Here is a 19503-nt window from a genome sequence, read left to right on the forward strand (position 1 = left end):
TGCTTAATGCCGAGCATCCGGCATAGTTCGTTGAAAAGACTGGATTCGATTTGGCGTCCTTGATCGGTTGTTATTTTTGCTGGGACGCCAAAACGCGCTATCCATGTGGAAAGAAGAGCCGAGGCAACGGTCGTCGCTTCCATATCTGGTATTGGAATCGCTTCGGGCCAACGTGAAAAACGGTCGATACATGTTAGACAATATCGGTAGCCTTGTGAATATTGCATGACGATGATGTCTAAATGTATATGCTCGAATCGTCCTGCGAGCTCTCCGAATGTTCCGGTCGGCGTTGATACGTGTCTCGCTATTTTACATTGTTGACACGGGATGCATTGCCGTGTCCATGTTTGGCTTTTATTTAATTTTTGTTTACCGCCGGCCAAACTATACGCGATTTTACGAATTTTTGGGTCGCGCGTATCCCTAGATGGGAAAGTCCGTGGAGCGAATTGAATACGTCGAGCCGCAAGTGTTGCGGTACGTACGGTCGTACGATCTCGCCTGATACATCGCAGTATATTTCCGCGTCGTTATCCGGAAAACGAATTTTCTTAACCTGCAACGCGGATATATCGGAGTTGATGATGTCGCGGAGCTCCTTGTCGTTTTCTTGCGCGGCGGCGAGAATTGTGTGATCCACGGATTTTCCTATGGCTTCGATGCGAGATAGGGCGTCGGCTGCATTGTTATTCAGCCTTTTTATATGCCTTATATCGGTCGTGAACTGCCCGATATAATCTAGTTGACGGAATTGTCTCGGCGATCACTTGTCGGGATTTTGACTGAACGCATAGGTGTGGGGTTTGTGATCTATGAAAATAATGAAATTCCTCCCATCTACGGCGTGTCTAAATCGCTTGACCGCGGTATACATAGCGAGTAATTCGCGATCGTACGCGCTATATTTTCGCTGCGCGAAATTTGAGGCTTTAGTTAAGAAACCCAATGGTTGCCGAGTGTCATTCGCGCGTTACTGCAACACCGCCCCTATTGCAATGTCGGACGCGTCTACTGCGAGGCTGATGGGCGCGCCAGGTATACGATGCGCTAACATCGTAGCGTTAGCTAGGGCGCGTTTTGACTCGCTAAAGCTCGTTTTGGCTTCCTCCGACTAAATAATGGGCATGTTGCCCTTTTTCTTCCCTTGCAACAAATCGTTGAGGGGTTGCAAAATTTTAGCTGCCCCCGGTATGAAACGTCGGTAAACGTTAATCATACCGAGGTATCCGCGTAGTGCCTTGATGTTCGCGGGGAGCGGTGCTTCGTTTATGGCTGTAACGCGATCGGCGAGCGGTTTTATTCCGTGCGCGTTTACCGTATGGCCTAGGCAGGCTATTTCATTAATTCCGTACTCGCATTTTGCGAGGTTGATTACTACGCCGTACTGGTTTAGACGTTTGAACAAGATCCGCAAGTGCCAGCGGTGCTGTTCCTCGGTTTCCGAAGCTACCAAGAAGTCATCTATGTACGCGTAAACGAAATCTAAGCCTCGCGTGATTACGTCGACATATCTTTGACACGTTTGCGCGGCGTTTCGAAGCCCAAACATCATGTTGTTTGCCTCGAAAAGGCCGAATGGTGTCGAAATCGCGGTTTTTGTAACGTCCTCAGGCGCGATTGACATTTGATGGTAGGCTCGCACTAAACCAATTTTTGAGAATATTCGCCGACCGTGTAAATGCTGCGCGAAGTCTTGTATGTGCGGTGGAGAGTACCTGTCGGGTACAGTGCGGGCGTTTAGCGCCCTGTAGTCACCGCAATGTCGCAGACTTCCATCCTTCTTTGGGACGACGTATAGTCGAGATGCCCGGGAACTCTTCGATGGGCGCATGACTCCTTGCTCGATAAGTGTTGCAAATTCCGCCTTGATTGGCTTGAGACGGTCCGGTGCGAGAGGGCGGGGTTTGCAATATACGGGCGGGCGGGGTGTGGTTTCGATGTGGTGCTCCACACTGTGCCGTATTTTCTCTCACCCAAAGGCCGGTGGGCGCGTTAGATCTGCACATTTCGCCAACAATTGGTGGTAGACCAAATCCCCGTTTACGGTCTTAATCATAAGCTGTTCGCAGTTGGCGGCGTATCCCCTGGTCGATAGCTGGTTTGTTGTGTCGAGAAGTCGTCTTTTTCTTGGATCCACAAGCAACCTGTAATGACTTAGGAAATCTAGGTCGATGATGGGGGTTTGCACATCGGCGACAGTGAAGTGCCATTTGAAGGCACGTCTAAGGGACAGGTTCAGCTCCATCGCTATAGTGCCGTACGTTGCGATGCGCGTCCCATTGGCAGCGAATAGTTCATACGTTGTTTTCTTTACGTCCCTAGATAGCCTGCTTCGGGGATGAACGCCGATATCAGCACCGGTGTCAACTAAGAACGAAGTCTTCGTTCTCATGTCCAAACTAAAGATGCGGCGAGATCCCAAGCCGTCGCCGTCCTCCGCTTTTACGGACGGCAGGGGTCGTTTCCCGACTTCCACTTACAATCGTGGCGCGATCGCCGAACCTCGCATGATAGAAGCAAATTCCGTCCTGGCGCGGATAGTCTCGGGAACGCGAACGGCGGCGGGGTCGAGTGAGAGAATTCGAACGTCTTCGTAGTCGATGATACCCGCTGATTCCCATAGCCTTAATCTGTTCTCGCAGTCTACTGACCTCGGCGGCCAGTGCGTCGTTTTTGCCTTCGTGTGATGCCGGTGGCTCGATTGTGACTACCTTCGCGCGCTGCCCGTTACGATTATACGCCTCATCGAGTTTATCCGCTCTCCTGGTCAGTTTCTCGATACTCGTATCGTCCACTGCAGCCAGGACTTCCCTGATGCGATTCCTGAAGCGAGGGGGCTGGCTAATTTTTTAAGTCATTATAAAACTGTGAGGGTTTTCTGTCGCCCATCTCTTCACGTTCGACTAACCTTTCGAACTTGGCGGTGTCCGATTCGGTCAGGGCGCGGATCAGCTCGCTCTTCAATTTATCGTACTGGCCTGTGGCGAGGAGGTTGGTCACTGTATCCTCAATCTTCGCGAGGTAATGTGGGTCGAGGAGTCCCATGAGGGCTAAGGATTTTTCATCGTCGTGGAAGATGCCGGCTACCCCGAAATATTTCTCTAAAATGGAAAACCAAATCCTGGTCATCGTGGGCATAAAGGGCGGCACGCGGAACGATGAGCCGGCTGGAGTTCGTTTGCTCTCCTTTTCCATTGTGTGAGTTGCGGACTATGATATTCAAACTGCGACTAGCCTATCGCTGTCACCTCTTACACAAAAATCACGTCGGTGTCACCAGTTTGAGATGTATGGTAGCGATTTAGGCTTAAAAACACAAGAGTATATTTAACTGTGTAGTTTATTAAAATATACCCTACGTGTACACTAGACGTATAATACACTTGTTATCTTGATTCGTGATTACGAATAGATCGGCGCAAAGAAGTATCGACTTAACTGCTACTGCTCGTGTCATTCGATAACAAAGAATGCCTCGCTACCCTGTTCGCTATATTTATATGCGTCGGAGTTGACAAAAGACGTTGGGATTTAAATTTCCAAGATGTTCTCGAAAAATCAGAACGGACGCTGAACTCTCGACCTTGTTTACAAATGTTGACATTTCGGGAAGTTGACTCGAGGGCATGTGATCACGACAAAAACGACGGAATTTGATTAACCTTCGGTAACCGCCTAAGGTTGTCGAATCTATAATAAACTCATCTTTCAGTAAACACGATTTCTTGTGTAGCGGGTTCACTGGACCGAAACCGATATGAATTTTACCGACGAGTGCCGCTATAGGTGTATAATGAATCCTCAGGCTAGCTAAACATATACTGTTGAGATGCGTTGACATCTGGCAATCATCTTATCCGACGGATAGAGTCTGCGAGTGGCGAGACACGGGACAGAAACCGTTGGAATGTTTACTGTCACGTGCCGCTACCATTATTTCATTTAAGGACAGCTATAGCATTACTCCATGCCTTTATTAGACAAAACGTTCATCCCTTGACCGCGGCTACGTTCGGTGACTGGTTGTCGCCTCGAGGCCAAGTGCAGTATCACAGGTTTCGAACAATTAGAATCGGAATGGATGGCTACAATTGTTGAATTACAGCTATGGTAGAATCTAGATTACAATGTAACGGGATTTTCCCAAAATTCCAAACGGAAGGTTCCCTTGTTCTTTCATCTCCGATTTATATTTATGCTTGATCTGTCTGGGACCAGTCTGGATATAGCGCAAACTGGCTGGCAAACGATGTATTTGGCAAGAAATGTGGAGTACCAGGCACATCGAATTGTCGATATATCAGCAACAGCAACGGAGATACGTGGAGTTGAATATTTGAGTCTGAATCTGCAAAACAACAATTACACTGCATATAACAGAGACCAGAGTCGATGTTCTGGCGCGCAACACATCTGCACTCCATCCCGCGCGGCTTGGCATCCAACGGTCCACGTGCCATCCTTCGAATCCTCCATAGGCCCAAGGACCCATCATAAAGCCGAAATCCCAACTGCATTGTTCGCACATATGGCCTAAGTCAATCTGTTTGCCCGAAAAGACTTTCTAATTCTAGAAGTGTTTTCGGTCGGTTCTTAGAAAGGTCCTTGGGTTCATTACGCCCTCTTAAGAATTACGGAGAAGGCGGGTATTGGCCTAACTAAAAAAGCGGACATCTACCTAACGGAAATTCTGAGTTTTCCCATAAACAATGCCGCCTAGGACCCACGTTGGTAGGAGGCTTCTTCCTCCTCTCTTCCTTTCTAACATTAGTCATAACCAATCGGCATCGCGGATCATTGCCCTCACTTTCCTAACTAACAATGTAATCAACGAATCCGCGTTCTTCGCTCAAAGGGCACACCAATACCGAGCTTCGTACTCACATCAGAATAAACTTTAGAGTTACATCATCTCTCACGGTGACTAGAGTTCCTGCAATCCCTATAACTCTCACCGTTCCTATATCTCTAAGAGCCTCCTATTTCCCTCACAGTATCCAGAAGTCCGACAGCTCCTACAGCTCTCACGGACCTGGAGCTCCTATAGCTCACACTCTCATCTAAGAATAATCCATCTCTTCGTTATCTGTATCTTAAGCAACGGCGTTCTTACTCAGTGTGATTGTATAAATCGCTGGAAATACATATATTTTTTATAACTTTGTGACTCCCAGTGTTATACCACAACGACTACACCTATTATCCTAAGCGAAATACGGGGATCGAACTATCCGTGGTGTCGATTATTCCAATCGTAACGGGAATTTACGACTCCCATTGACGCGTATTCAAACGACCGCGTCTCCCCGCGATAGCTCGAAAATACAGTCGACATAGCGCAAACCGAATAAGTACTGCATTTGGCTGTAATTGTGGAGTATAGCGCGCATCGCATTTGCGACATGTATCCAATAGCAGCGCTGATACGTTGGTTTGATCATTTAGGCATGAATATGCAAAACAGCAATTACGCTGAATCTGTCAGTGACCAGAGAAGACGTAAGACAAAGATATGATAGAATCGGAAGATGTGCTCTGTGCTCACCAGCAAATCAGGAGCATAACGCTCACCGAATTGTCGTCATATCTGCCACAGAAACGGAGATACGTTGCTTTCGATATTCAAGCATGAATATGCTAAACTGCAATTATGGTGTATTTGACAGGGACAAGAGTGAACATAACGCTAAACTACTGATGTGAGCTGTATATGACATCAGATGACAAATATAACGCGCACCGAATTGTCTGTAAGTGTGCCATAGAAACGGAGATTCGTTGGTTCGAATATTTAATACTGAATATGTAAAACTGCAAATACGCAGGGTTCGGCTGGGTCCCGATTTTACATGCATCAAACGGGATAACATGCACTGTGCTTGGCAGCAAATTTGGAGTATAACGAGCCTCTAATTGTAGCCATATGTGCCATAGAATCGGAGATACGTCGGATGAATACTTAATCCTGAATATACGAAACTGCAACTACGCTGGATCTGGCTGGGTCCAGATTTTACATAGAGTAAACCGGCATCAGATGTGGAATATAACGCGCATCGTATGACCAATGTTTCTGCAAAACAAGCGGAGATACCTTGATTCGAATATGTAAGCATTAATATCCAAAACTGCAATCACGCTGGATTTCTCCGAGTCCAGTCTTGACAGTGTGCAAACGGGCTGATGTGTGCTGTATTTGGCAGCAAATGTGGAGTATAACATGCATCCTATTGTCGACGTACCTACAATGGATACGGTGATACTTTCACTTGAATAACTAGGCTTGAATATGCAAAACTACAAATACGCTGGATTTGACTCGGTCCGGATTTAACACGGCTTAAACCAGATGAAGCGCTCTGCGTATGGCAGTCAATGTGGAATATAACGCGCATCGTATTGTCGACATATGTGCTATGGAATCGGAGTCACGTTGATTTGAATATCTAAGCCTGAACATACAAAATTGCATTTGGGCTGGATTTTGCAGGGACCAGAGTTGACACAGCACAGACCGGCTGATTTGGCATCATATGTGGAGTATTCGGCGCATCGAATAGGCGACATAGAAACCAAGATACGTTCATTTGAATATGTAATATTTGAAAATTTCTCCAGAAAATGCATAATTGCGTATACGCTTAGTTTGGCTGCGCCCACACGTTACATAGCTCAAACCAGGTAATATACATTGCGTTTGGCAGCAAAAGTGGCGTATATCGCGCATCGAATTGTCGGCATAACTGCAATGCAAACGGCGATACGGTGATTTGAATAATTAATCATGAATATGTAAAGCAGCAATTTCGCTAGGTTTGACAGAAACCGGAGTTGACATGGTACAAACCAGCAGATGTGCGGTGCACATGACATCGGATGTGAAATGTAACGGGCATCGCTTTGTCGCCATATGTGCAATAGAAACGGAGATACATTCATTTGAATATGTTAACCTTAATTTGTAAAACTGCAGTTAAGCTTGATATGTCGAGGACCAGAGATGATATAATAGCACGAGCCAGTTGATGTGAGCTGTATTTGGCAGGCAATGAGAAGTATATCTCGCATCTAATTGACGACAAATCTGCAATTGCAGCGGTGATACATTGTAGTTAATATTCAATAATGGGCCTATTACGATACCGATAGTATTAGCGTGACTGAAACACATTGCCGTCTCAGTAAAACCATTTTATTTCAAGCTTCACGCTACAGTTCTGAATCCGGACAAGACCGATTCAAGATCTCGCAAGAGCAAGCAGTCAAATTAAGGTACTTACACGAGTTAGAGTCTAATACATTTTATTGGTCCAACATCGATGGGGCGATCTCGCATCGAAATTTTCAGAGGACAGCGTAACCTTCCAACGACGACCGCCGTACGAGCAGCGGATAAACTTATTTCGTGCCTTAGGTTGCCCTCACCACGTCCTCTACTTCTTGATTCTTGGTTGGTAGCTTTAGCGGCTGCAGGTCCGAGAAATTGCATCTTGACCTGCTTTCTCGTATGTCGCATGTGACGTCTCACTTTCCGCCGTAGACACTTGTCGGATCTACATACGTTGAACCATTTGAGCGAGACAAGCGCGGCGCTCTGCAGGGACGAGGGATCCAATTTTCGAAGTATCAAGTGCGAAACCTCCAGTGGTAGTTCGGAAGTGATATCTACCTTACTTGGCACGAACAAACCAACGACGCGTAATAGAGATCTAAAAAACTCCATGTTGCTTCTACTGCTGCGCGAGCACGACCGACGGTCTGGCTAAGAGTGGAGGCTTATATATGTGCTGTTCGTCACGGTGCACTTCGAGTTCCGGTTCCGGGTGAGAGTGCTGGTCAGGCAGAATCGATGGTATGTGCATGTATTTTCACTTACATCGGGTTCACATTATGATTAGAGTTAGAGGCGCGAAACGAATCTTCATTTGGTTTAGACGTTTGTAGTTATGCAGTAGAGCAGATATTTACTAGTGTAAATATGATTGTTATATAATTGGCAAGTAGTCGTGGTGATGAGGTACTCGAGAAGCTATAAATAAAATAGCTATAAATAAATTCCCTTTTTTTAGCACACAACATTTATACATATATCCTATACTCTAAAGACCTCGAAATGCTACTAGCACGCACGCTTTTTGTCAACCGGCTCCTCCATATACTTCTAACGCCTGACTTTTGTCTTTTGTCCCAACTAAGGCCTGGACGTCCTCTGACGCTTACACGCACATTTACATGTACAGCTTAAATGTATCATGTTCCTAACACGCCTCCTTACATTTATACTGTACACTTAATCGTATTTACATGCTTTGACGAATTACGTAACAGAAACTTTAACACTTATTGCTTTATCTACATTCCTCTTAGTTTACATTCATCCATGACCTAAACCTTTCGAATTTCTCTCTACGCAGTGAATTCGTAAAAATATCCGCAGTATTTTCGCCTGTAATTACTTTAAATATGTTTATCTTATTCTCCTTTAAGCACTCGTGAACGTAGTGCTAATGAACTTCAATGTGTTTAGAATTTTTTGTAAAATTTCCGTGCTCGTCTATACTTATCACTCCAGAGTTATCCTCATAAATTTTTACAGGGTTATCGTCTAGATTTACATTGAAGATTTTCATAATTTCCCTAATGGACATTAATTCACTCACCGCTTCCGATAGAGCTACATACTCTGCATACGTCGAGTCTTTTGTCACACACCTTTGTTTTTTAGACTTCCAACCAATTACATTTCCATACAATCTAATTACATATTCAGAAGTCGATTTCCTTTCTAAATGATCTCCTGCCTAATCAGCGTCCACATAACAATCTATCGTTTCACATTTTTCATTCCTTTTATAATCTAATCTTAAATCTCTAGTCCGGTACAAATATTTCAATATTTGCATAGCATATTTAAAGTGTGTCTCATTACAACAATCTTGAAATCTACTCAAATAATTCACACTATAATTTCTATCGGGTCTGGTATTTTCACTAATATACAACAATGCGCCAATTAAATTTTTGTATTCAATATCCTCTCTATTTATCTCAGCTTTTTCAATTCTTAAGTTGGTCTCCATAGGTGTACAGTACAATTTGCTATTTTGTAACTTACATTTGTTTGCTAATGATTCAATGTATTTCTTTTGGCTTAATCTTATTTCATTTTTGAAATAATCATAGTCTATATTTATTCCAAGATATTCTTTGACTTCATCTAAATCTTTCATTTCAAATCTATTAGTTAATAACTTCTTTACCCTTTGTATCTTCCTTTTATTTTTACTACAAATTAGCAAATCGTCTACATACATTAGCAAATAAACAACATTTTCTCCCTCTCCATGTGTATATAGGCACAACTCTATGTTATTCTTCTTAAAACCTAATCTCGTCACATACTTATCAAGACACTCATACCACTCCCTTCGACTTTCTTTTAACCCATAAAGCGCTTTCGATAGTTTACAAACTCTATTCGTTCCGTCCGCATATCCCTTTGGTTGATTTACATATACCTCCGAGGTTACTTCACCATTTAAAAAAGCAGTTTCTACATTCATTTGCTCGATAATTAATCCATTTCGACAACAAAATGTTAGCAATATCTTGAAGGTCTAATTACTCGCTACTGGGGAGTATATGTCATCGGCTACGTTTCTTTGTTGGAATCCTCTTACCACTACTCAAGCCTTATACCTGTCATCTGATTTTCTCGTGTAAACCCATTCTACATCTAATACGTCTTTGCCTTTTACCCTTTCTACCAATTTCCAAGTTTTATTCTTATAAAGACATTCTATTTCCTTATCCATAGCTTGTTTCCAATCTTCACTATCTTCACAACAAATCGCCTCCTCAAATGTACAAGGGATATCTACACTACAATAATTTGCGTGGATTTCACTAATGTTTTCTTTTTCTGGATATCTTACTGGAGTTCTCCTATTACGTGTAGATCTTCCAGGGATGTTTAAGCTTTCAAGACTGTTATCATTTTCATCTTCCCTACTTTCTAACTCTTCCTTATTCATGTTTACCAATAAATCATTATCATCAATGTCATCGTTATCTTTATCGAATGAATTCTCCACAAAACCGATACATTTTGTGTCTGTTTCTATGACCTCTACATGTCTCGCTATTGTTATTTTCCCACCTAATAAGACTCTGTAGCCTACTTCACTATATCCAAACAAAATTCCCATATCTGCCTTTTTATCCCATTTTGAAACTCTCTTTTGTTCTTACAAAAAATTTACTTCCATATAAATGTAGATTTTCAACACTCCCGAAGAATATTTCAAAAGGTGTCTTTCTCTCTATTGTATTTGCCAGTATTCGATTTTTCAAGTATACCGCTGTCCAATTAATTTCGAGCCAGTACCTTTTATGTACTTTCGCTTCCGCTAACAAGCAACGCGCCATGTCCATCACTGTTCTATTATACCTTTCCGTTGTCCCGTTTAATTCATGTACGTAGGTTGGGCAATTATTTATTCTGATACCTTTATCCCTAGCAAACTTATAAATTCGATTATTCAAGTACTCTTTTCCATTATCACATCTCAATATTATAAACCTCTTGCCCGTTAAATTCTCGGCTTCATTTACAAACTGTACGAAACAATCAAAGACCTCATCTTTTGATTTTATACAATAACTTCTAGCTATTTTGCTATAATTATCGATAAATGAGATGAAATATTTCTCTTCATTGAATCCGGTAGTCTTAAAACCGCACACGTCCGAATGAATAATTTCCATTATCTCCATAGCCTTGGTTCGATTATTTTTCAATGGTAAATTTTGCATTTTCCTTTTCATGTACACCCTACATTTCAAAAATTCCTTTTCAAATTCATTCGTTATACCAGTGACTAGCTGCTCTTTACCCAAAATATTTAAATATTTAAAATTTACGTGTCCTAGCATCCTATGCCATCTTTTCCTTTTACTCATATCACTACGTTCGGCGCTGTTTGCTAAGTGCTCCTTCCCTTTCAATATACTTTTCATTCTATATGTTCCCTTTTCTTTAACCGCTACCGCTGTAAGCTTATTGTCCTCATCTATTACTTTTGCAATATTTCCTATTGAAATGACCTTGTTCCTATTATCTGTTAACTTGCCTAAACTAATCAAGTTTGCGGACATTTCTTTTGCGCAAAAAACATTATCCACATTTATTTCATTTTGCATTCCAAATGCTTCAAAATAACTTATAACATTCCCTAATTTTGTTGCCTTTATCGATCTATTATCGCCTAAATATATATTTACCGGTTCTTTAAGGTCAATACATTTATCTAAATAATTTACGCTGTTAATTATGTGATCTGTGCAACCGCTATCTAATAGCCACATTACTTCATAATTACTTATCTCGTTCGCCTCGCCGCTGTGTGCTGCGTGCGCCGTTGTTATCCATGTGCTTGATCTTGAGTTACCATGCTCGCTCGTGCCGGTTGTTGACTGACGATGGAAATTTCCATGTCCCCTGCTCGTATTTCCTTTGTTTCCTCCTCCTCTGCTGCGACAACGTGTTGACCCAAGCCAAAAACTGATATACTGTTTCCCGCTTCGACGCCATTTTGACACTCTCTCGCAAAATGTCCTACTCTTCCACATCTGAAGCATCCTCCCTTTTTTGCAGAAAAGGCGTTGGTTTGCATTTCTCCTCGATTGGACTTATTTTTCTTCTCCGCTATTTCAATTTTATTTTTTACATACGCTGCCGTTTGATTTTCGGCTTTCAGTGCATCTACTATATCCGCTATGTAGCTGTATTCTTCGGGTAGCGTAATCAGCATGTAAGTTAGTTTTTCCCTCTCACTCACTTGTGCACCAGCACATTTTAATTCGTTTATTAATTTTTCGAAATCGCTAAACAACGATGCTGAATCACTGCAGTTCTCAAGTTTTATCTTTTCCAATCTCCTTCTGCATACGACCTGTAGTGCCGTCGACTCTTTCAAGTTTCATGTCATCAAACTTTTTTACTATCTCATACGCCGTTTTTTCTTCTCTAATATATTCCAATTGTCTGTTTGTGATGGCACTATAAATTATATTTATTGCCTTCGGATCCTTTTTGTCCCAGTCTTCACTGTCTGTTTCTGTCTTCACCCTAGTTGTGACAACCTCGCATTCTCTATACTTGAGAAACGTTGTTATTCTTTGCTTCCACATACCGTAAATATTCATCGAAAATAGGTATCATGATTTCCAATCTCTCCATTTTAAATGATTCCTGATCAGTTACTCAAGCGTTCCTACGTGCTCGAAGTGTATTTTTCCTCTTTGTAACCTTTGAACGTTTCTTTCTTTACTGAAGATTCACTCGATCTAACTCGCAATATTGAAAACCATGCACTAAAATAACTGGCAAAACTATGAACCACGCTCTGCTACCATGTAAAGATATAGAATGGACTCGGAAATACAAATAATTCCCTTTATTTAGCACACAACAGTTATACATATATCTTATACTCTAAAGACCTCGAAATCCTACCCGCACGCACGCTTGTTGTCAACAGACTCTTCCAGATACTTCTAACCACTGACTCTTGTCTTTTGTCCTAACTAAGGCCTGGACATCCTCTGACGCTTATACACACATTCACATGTACAGTGTAAATGTATCAGATTCCTAGCAGAATTGTTATGCGACTGATGCATCAACATACCATGCAAGAAGAATTGGAAACTAGGACAAAAAGGAAGAGCTTTGAAAGAGATACTTATAATCATAGTAAACGACAAAAAATTCGTATATGTTCAAGTGAATCTGACGAGGAGGATATTGATGAAAAGGTAGTTGACAATAGAAGAATACAAGTAATAACACAAGAGTCAAACAATCTCCTCGATAACGGCAAAAGGATGATGCGAATGATGGGATATAAGGCGGTTACGGCCTCGGAAATAATGAACAAGGTCGTTTAGAGTCAGTTCAAGCACCTAGACAGCATGGTCGCAGAGTCTTTGGACATCATGTTCCTGGACGTGAAGATTCAGGTCTTAAATGGAATCCTGCAGAGGAAGTTATAAAGTTTGTAAAAGATATGAAATGGTGATATGAAAAGTTGACCACAGATGATGAAATTGATTTCTGTTGTGAAGATATAGTGAAAACTGTTATCAATGCGAAAACGGTATTCGCCCATTTGGATGACGTTGAAGTGCGTCGAGCAAGGACACGTTGTAATCCTCATGAAACAATTCGTGGTGCACTTTTTTTAAATCGTGCTACTGTTAAAATGGCGAATACAGATAGAGCATGTAACTTTATCTTTACTAACCCAAAAGGTTTGAGGGAGAATGGGCTGCTATACTTTGCAGATGTATGTGCTGGGCCAGGAGGTTTTAGGGAACATTTTCTATGGCGAATACGAATTCAAATTACGAATTCAAATACGAATTATTTCAACCCCCCCCCCCCCCCCGACTAGTATAGGTAGCCTTAACTCAAATACATCTGACAGTTACAACAACAAAGACTCCGTTATTAGTCCACATGATCTTCGTCCTCTTCACACGCGACAACTACAGAGGTAATACCGGAAAATATAATTAATAAGATGGTCTTCTGAGTGGTTTAATTGCAATAGTATTTGGGATGAAATATACTTTTTCAAATCATATGCGGCATTTCGTATAATAACTGAATGGTTATAGGAAAGAATGATGACGTTAAACCGTACGATACGATTGCATAGCATATTTTATAATTGTATAACAAATACTTCCCGCAGGGAGGGCTCGCTTATGTGAGCCTATGAGGGCTGGCAAACCCACTTTCCCGAAGCCAGGGGGACCGTCGGGACAAGCGTCTCGCATACGCGAGTCCCTATGTACTCCGCAGGGAAGGTCGTCGGGGGTAAAAGGCGTTTAATTACTATTACATCCTCTCTACGTGGCCTTGGGCAGTAGCGCACCCACGATCCTGATGCCAAGGATGAGACCGCCGGGATAAGTTCCCGGGTACAAAAGTACCTTGAGGCCCCCGCTTACGTGAGTCCCATCTGGAACGCCGAGCTCGGTTAGCAGGTCGCTGGCCGGCAGTCAGATGGCCGTACATCCATACGATATTCCCACCAACGACTAAGGTTGGTACCACGGGCGGTCGAGTTACAGCCCGGAGGGAGTAGCGACCCCTCTGATCGGCCAATTAATGGGTATGGACACGTGGTGGCAGTGGTTGATGGACAAGATGCTGGCAAGAGGGCCGATTTAAGGTGGAGACTCCACCGAATGGCCTTCGGCGGGTGAGCAGCGTCCCACCTGCTCCGAAACCGTACTGGTGAGACGGGAGGGCTTAGAATGTGCCCCGTTCGACCTGATACGAGCGACAGCTCCTGCAGACTAAGCTGATCCAGGGAGCAAGGTATTGGGTGCCTTGTGCGATGGTTGGGCGTAATCTCAACTCCTATGGTCCTAGGGGGCCCGGCTACTGTGTGGAATTATATTCGAGGAAAGCACCCGTTACCAAAAGACAATGCTATTTGTATAACAAATATTTAGTCGACACAATTTGTCTTTATTTGGAATGATTAGATACCTGCTTGTGGCAGCTGCTCCCATAATAGAATAAGTTGCAGTACCTTAGTCTACAATCCATTACTTCCCAACATCAATATTTGACTCAGGTCTTTTATAATGAAATATGTAGAGGACAGGGTATATGGGACTTTTGACCGTCAGACTTATTTGAGGTTATCGATTGTCGTCGTAATCGCCGAATTTACTTAAAATAATAAAGTAAGGTACAGCCTATGGGCCCTGAGTCGTAGATACAATGTGTAAAAATATTCCATAAATGTTCGTCACGAAATTCAGCAGATCGCTCGTTGATACCCGTAGGTATTCGAAGATACTTTACTCTTTGTGTTGCCTCGGTTTACTTATACTGGTCGGGGCGGAAGTCGGAAGATTCAAAATCGACTTTGTTCGAAGTAGCGGCAACATTTTTATGATCCGAGTGTATTTACTTGTATCCTTACGATCCTGATACTCCGAGGCAAAATAACAATAGGATTTGAATTGCCCTCTGGCTCATATGCCGCAACAAATTTTTATAGTTTGTGCTCATGTATAGGTACTTATGAACTATCTAAAATATATGTCGGATTGAAGTCAGGATTATGGAGATGGGCGTTTAATGAATTTTCATTGGAATTAGCCATTGCCGTGATACAATGGAGAGTTTATTAGCACGGGCTTATTAACAAGATTACGCACTAGTGATGATGACCTTAGGTTCGAAACGAATCCGCGGTCACGGGATGGTAAACGTATGTTCTCGCACTGTTCAAGTCTAACTCTTTATTAACTAGATGCGATGTATTCGCTGGTTGTAAGGTGGCACTGTCATTCGTCGATGAGATCGTACGAAAGAATGAATCTCCGTCTCGACGATGTCGTCGAGGAAAACTATATTGAGTGGGTCTAAGGATATGAGATCCTCGGATTCGTCAAAGAAAGCTTTCGTTCAAAAGGAGAGGGAAATTAGCGCTGTTGCTAATTGGTCGATCTCCATATCGGCGTTTTGAAAGAGATGCTGGCCGCCCTTGAGGGGAGGTTGTTGACGGGGGGCAACGCTCGTGGAGGATAGGTTTCTCCTATCTTTCCGTAGTTGCAACAAAGTCTATTTGACGGACTTCGCTTGACTAAATCTTAAGATCTATAGCGGGTCCTTACGTTAGCTAAACATACGCCACAAAGGCATGCCGACACCCGGCGATCATCTTACCCGAAGGACAAAATCTGCGTGTGGCGGGCCGCGGGATAGAAACTATTGAAGTATTTACTGCCACGTATCGCTACGACTATTTCTTTTAAGGAGAGGTATAGAGTTACTCTGTGCCTTTGTTAGATAAAACGTTCATCCCTTTGACCGCGGCTACGTTCGGCGACTGATTGTCGCCTCGAGCCCAAGCTCATGATCATAAATCTCGAACAATCGGAGCGGCATTCGTTTAATCCAAGTTACAGAGTTGCGGTATTCCCGCGAATCCAAGGAGGAGCTCCGGCGTTCTTTCATCTCCGACACGGCCATTCTGACTATCACACGTCCTCGGGTGTAGCTACAATATTGAGAGTTTTCTTAACGTTAGTCTCGGCTTATTTAGACATTAAGTTAAATTGTAAACAATTAACATTGTTTACAATTGTAAACAATTAACATTGTTTACAATTAACATTGTTTACAATTGTAAACAATTAACATTGTTTACAATTTAACTTAATGTCTAAATAAGCCGAGACTAACGTTAAGAAAACTAAATAAGCTGAGGGTCCAGTGTAACAATAAAATTTTGTTCGGAGGTTTGACAACAAAAGGAATAGAAGAGAACATGAATTAGTAACGTTGTAATTAATATTGGAAGTGCTAGTTGCATCCTGTGGGTTATCAGTCGGGTCATAACGGCGAAATGGACCAGTCTCGATTTCGTACCCCAATGGATCTCGTTTTTCTAGATCGCACGACCGCACCAAACTTCGTAACGCTGTAGCTCATGGTGCGCGTGAACACATCACTTGCCCCTTAGTCGAGCTTCATAACACTATAGCTCATTGTGCGCGTGAACACATCACTTGCCCCTTCACCGAGCTTCATAACTCTATAGCTCATGGTGCGCGTGAACACATCACTTGCCCCTTTACCGAGCTTCATAACTCTATAGCTCATGGTGCGCGTGAACACATCACTTGCCCCTTTACCGAGCTTCATAACATACTCCGTAAGGTGCTACGGTCTTTGTGCTAAGGATCTTCCGAGATCGAGGTACTCATGTCGTCGTGGTCACTGTTATTGCCGTCACTACCGACGTCCAACTCAGCGGGAACGCGACTGTCCGGCATTTTTCTTAATCTGTCGTGACTGTCTTTATACGATCGTTTACCGTCTAGCGTTTTTAGAATATATCTATCTCCTTCCAAAATCTCGGTTATTACAAATGGACCCTTGAATTTCGGCTCTAGCTTGGTTTGGTTTCTTTCCTCGTTCTTGCGTAGTACGAAGTCGCCGAGGTTAAACCTAACCACTTTAGCTTTGTTCCTATCAAATCTTTCTTTGTCGTATTGGGCGTTACTTTCTATGTTCTGTACGGCCTGCTGCCTTACATCGGAGATATCGACTTCTTTTTCTTCAATATTGTCGGGTAGCAATAGGTCATACGGTCTCGCCGATCTACCGATTAGTAGTTGTAAGGGGCTCGAATTAGTCACGCGGTTGACGGTGCAGTTCAACGCTAGCTGCATTTCCCCAATCGCGTCTTGCCACGGCCGCCCGGTCGTCTCTACTGTCGTGAACATGTTTTTCAACGTGCCCATAACACGTTCTACTTGTCCGTTAGCCCTACTGGCACCGGTCGCTATCAAGTGAACTTTAATTCGTTTGCTTTCGCAGAACTCGCGAAATTCTTTACCCGTAAAACACCTTCCCTGGTCCGCTATTATCCGACAGGGACTCCCGAATAAAAATATAGCGGATTTAAGCGCTTTAATGGTGTTAAAAGAATCTATCCTATGAGTATGATGCAGGTATACGAATTTAGTGAAGGCGTCGATCAATACAATGACGTACTCCTTCGAATCGCTTTTACCACTCAGCTTGCCCGTTATATCCATGTGGACCGTGTGCCAAGGTATGCTGGCCTTGGGTATGGGATGCAGTTCGGCTTGTATCTTACCTGAACTAGCCTTCGAAACTCTACAAGCATGGCAGTTCTCTACGAACTTGCGAACGTACTTCGCCATTCCTTCGAACCAGTAATACTCGTACAGTTTCTCGAGCGTCTTATCCCAACCCAAGTGCATAATTGACTGATGCACATGGTTAATAACGGACCACCTAAACCCTCTTGGAACAATAGGTAAACTGAGAGTCCTGCCTCTTCTTTGAATTTTCCGGTGGAGAGTACCGGACCGTAATTCGTAAGTATTCGCGATGTCTTCCGCGAGCTCATCATTTTGCAATTTTTCGACAATTCCCGAAATTTGGGGGTCACGACGTTGTTCGGCTAGTAGCCAGTCTTCCGAAATTTCGGCCAGATTAACCATTTTCTCTTTGATTTTGTCGAATCTAATAGGGTCAACGCCTGTGGGATTTCGCGAAAAGAAATCTACGTGGGCCATTCGCTTGCCCTCCCGATACACAATGTCGAAGGTAAACGTTTGCAAGTAAGCCCACCACCTGTGTACCCTGTCATTCAAATGTACTTTGCTCTTAGACGCTTTTAATGAATTGCAGTCCGTGACGACAAGAAATTCCCGTCCGTGCAGGTAGTGGCGGAAATGTTTTATGGCGTTTACAACAGCTAATGTTTCGAGTTCATAAGAGTGATATCTGGATTCCGTGAGGCTGGTTCTTTTACTATAGTATTCCACTACTCGATTTTTACCTTCCACCTCGTGCATCAAAATAGCCCCAAATCCTTCGGAGCTAGCATCGGTATGTAATTCTATTGGGTAATTGGGGTCAAATAGCATTAACACCGGTGCGTCGGTCAGAACGGAGATTACCTCTTGTCTTATTTTTTCGTGCCTGTCCGCCCATGTTATATTTTTACTGCCGGACGTAAGCGCGTATAAGGGTTTTAACAATTGCGAAAATTTAGGGATGAACTTCCGAAAGTACGAGGCTAGCCCTATGAACTGCCTGAGCTGTGTGACGGTCGTCGGCGCGGGTAGGGAGCTTAAGGCATATACTTTACCCGGGTTGGGACGGACTTCTCCGTTCTGGATTACGTATCCCAAATAGAGTATCGACGTCTTCAGGAAAGAGCACTTAGAAAAGTTAAACGAAAACCCGGCGTTTACAAGGGTACTTAACACGATGTCCAACCTCTCTAAGGCTTGATCTATTGAGTCGGCGATAATTAGGACATCATCCAAATAGACAACGACGTAGGAATACGCAAGGTCGCCCAGGGCATTGAAAATGGCCCTCTGAAAAACGGACGGTGCATTTTTCAATCCGAACGGCATCGTTACGTACTCGTACTGCCCGTCAGGTGTAACGAACGCCGTGTATTCCGCCGAATTGGGATGTATAGGAATTTGGTGGAACCCGCTGGCCATGTCCAGGCTAATGAAGTATTTCGCCGTTTGTAACCTCGCGATTTGGTCCGCGATAAGGGGTAGGGGGTACCGGTCCGCGACCGTATTCTTATTCAACGCTCGAAAATCTACGCACAATCTATCCGAACCGTCCTTTTTCTTCACGAGTAGCATGGGGCTCGCGAACGGCGAATTGCTAGGTCTTATAATGTTAGCTCTGAGTAGTTCGCTGATTCGCGCTCATACGATCCTCCGCTCTTCCTCGCTAAGTCTATAGGGGCTTCTTTGGACGGTGATGTTAGGGTCGATCAACCGTATTTCTAATTGGCCCGTATTTACGCGGGTACGTGGGAAACCCGTGATGAACGAGTTTTTGAATCTGTCGAGAATGGAAATTAATCGGTCTTTATCGTCGCCGAGTACCTCGGTGTC

Source organism: Bombus affinis, unplaced genomic scaffold (assembly GCF_024516045.1).
Source record: "Bombus affinis isolate iyBomAffi1 unplaced genomic scaffold, iyBomAffi1.2 ctg00000088.1, whole genome shotgun sequence".
NCBI lineage: Eukaryota > Metazoa > Arthropoda > Insecta > Hymenoptera > Apidae > Bombus > Bombus affinis.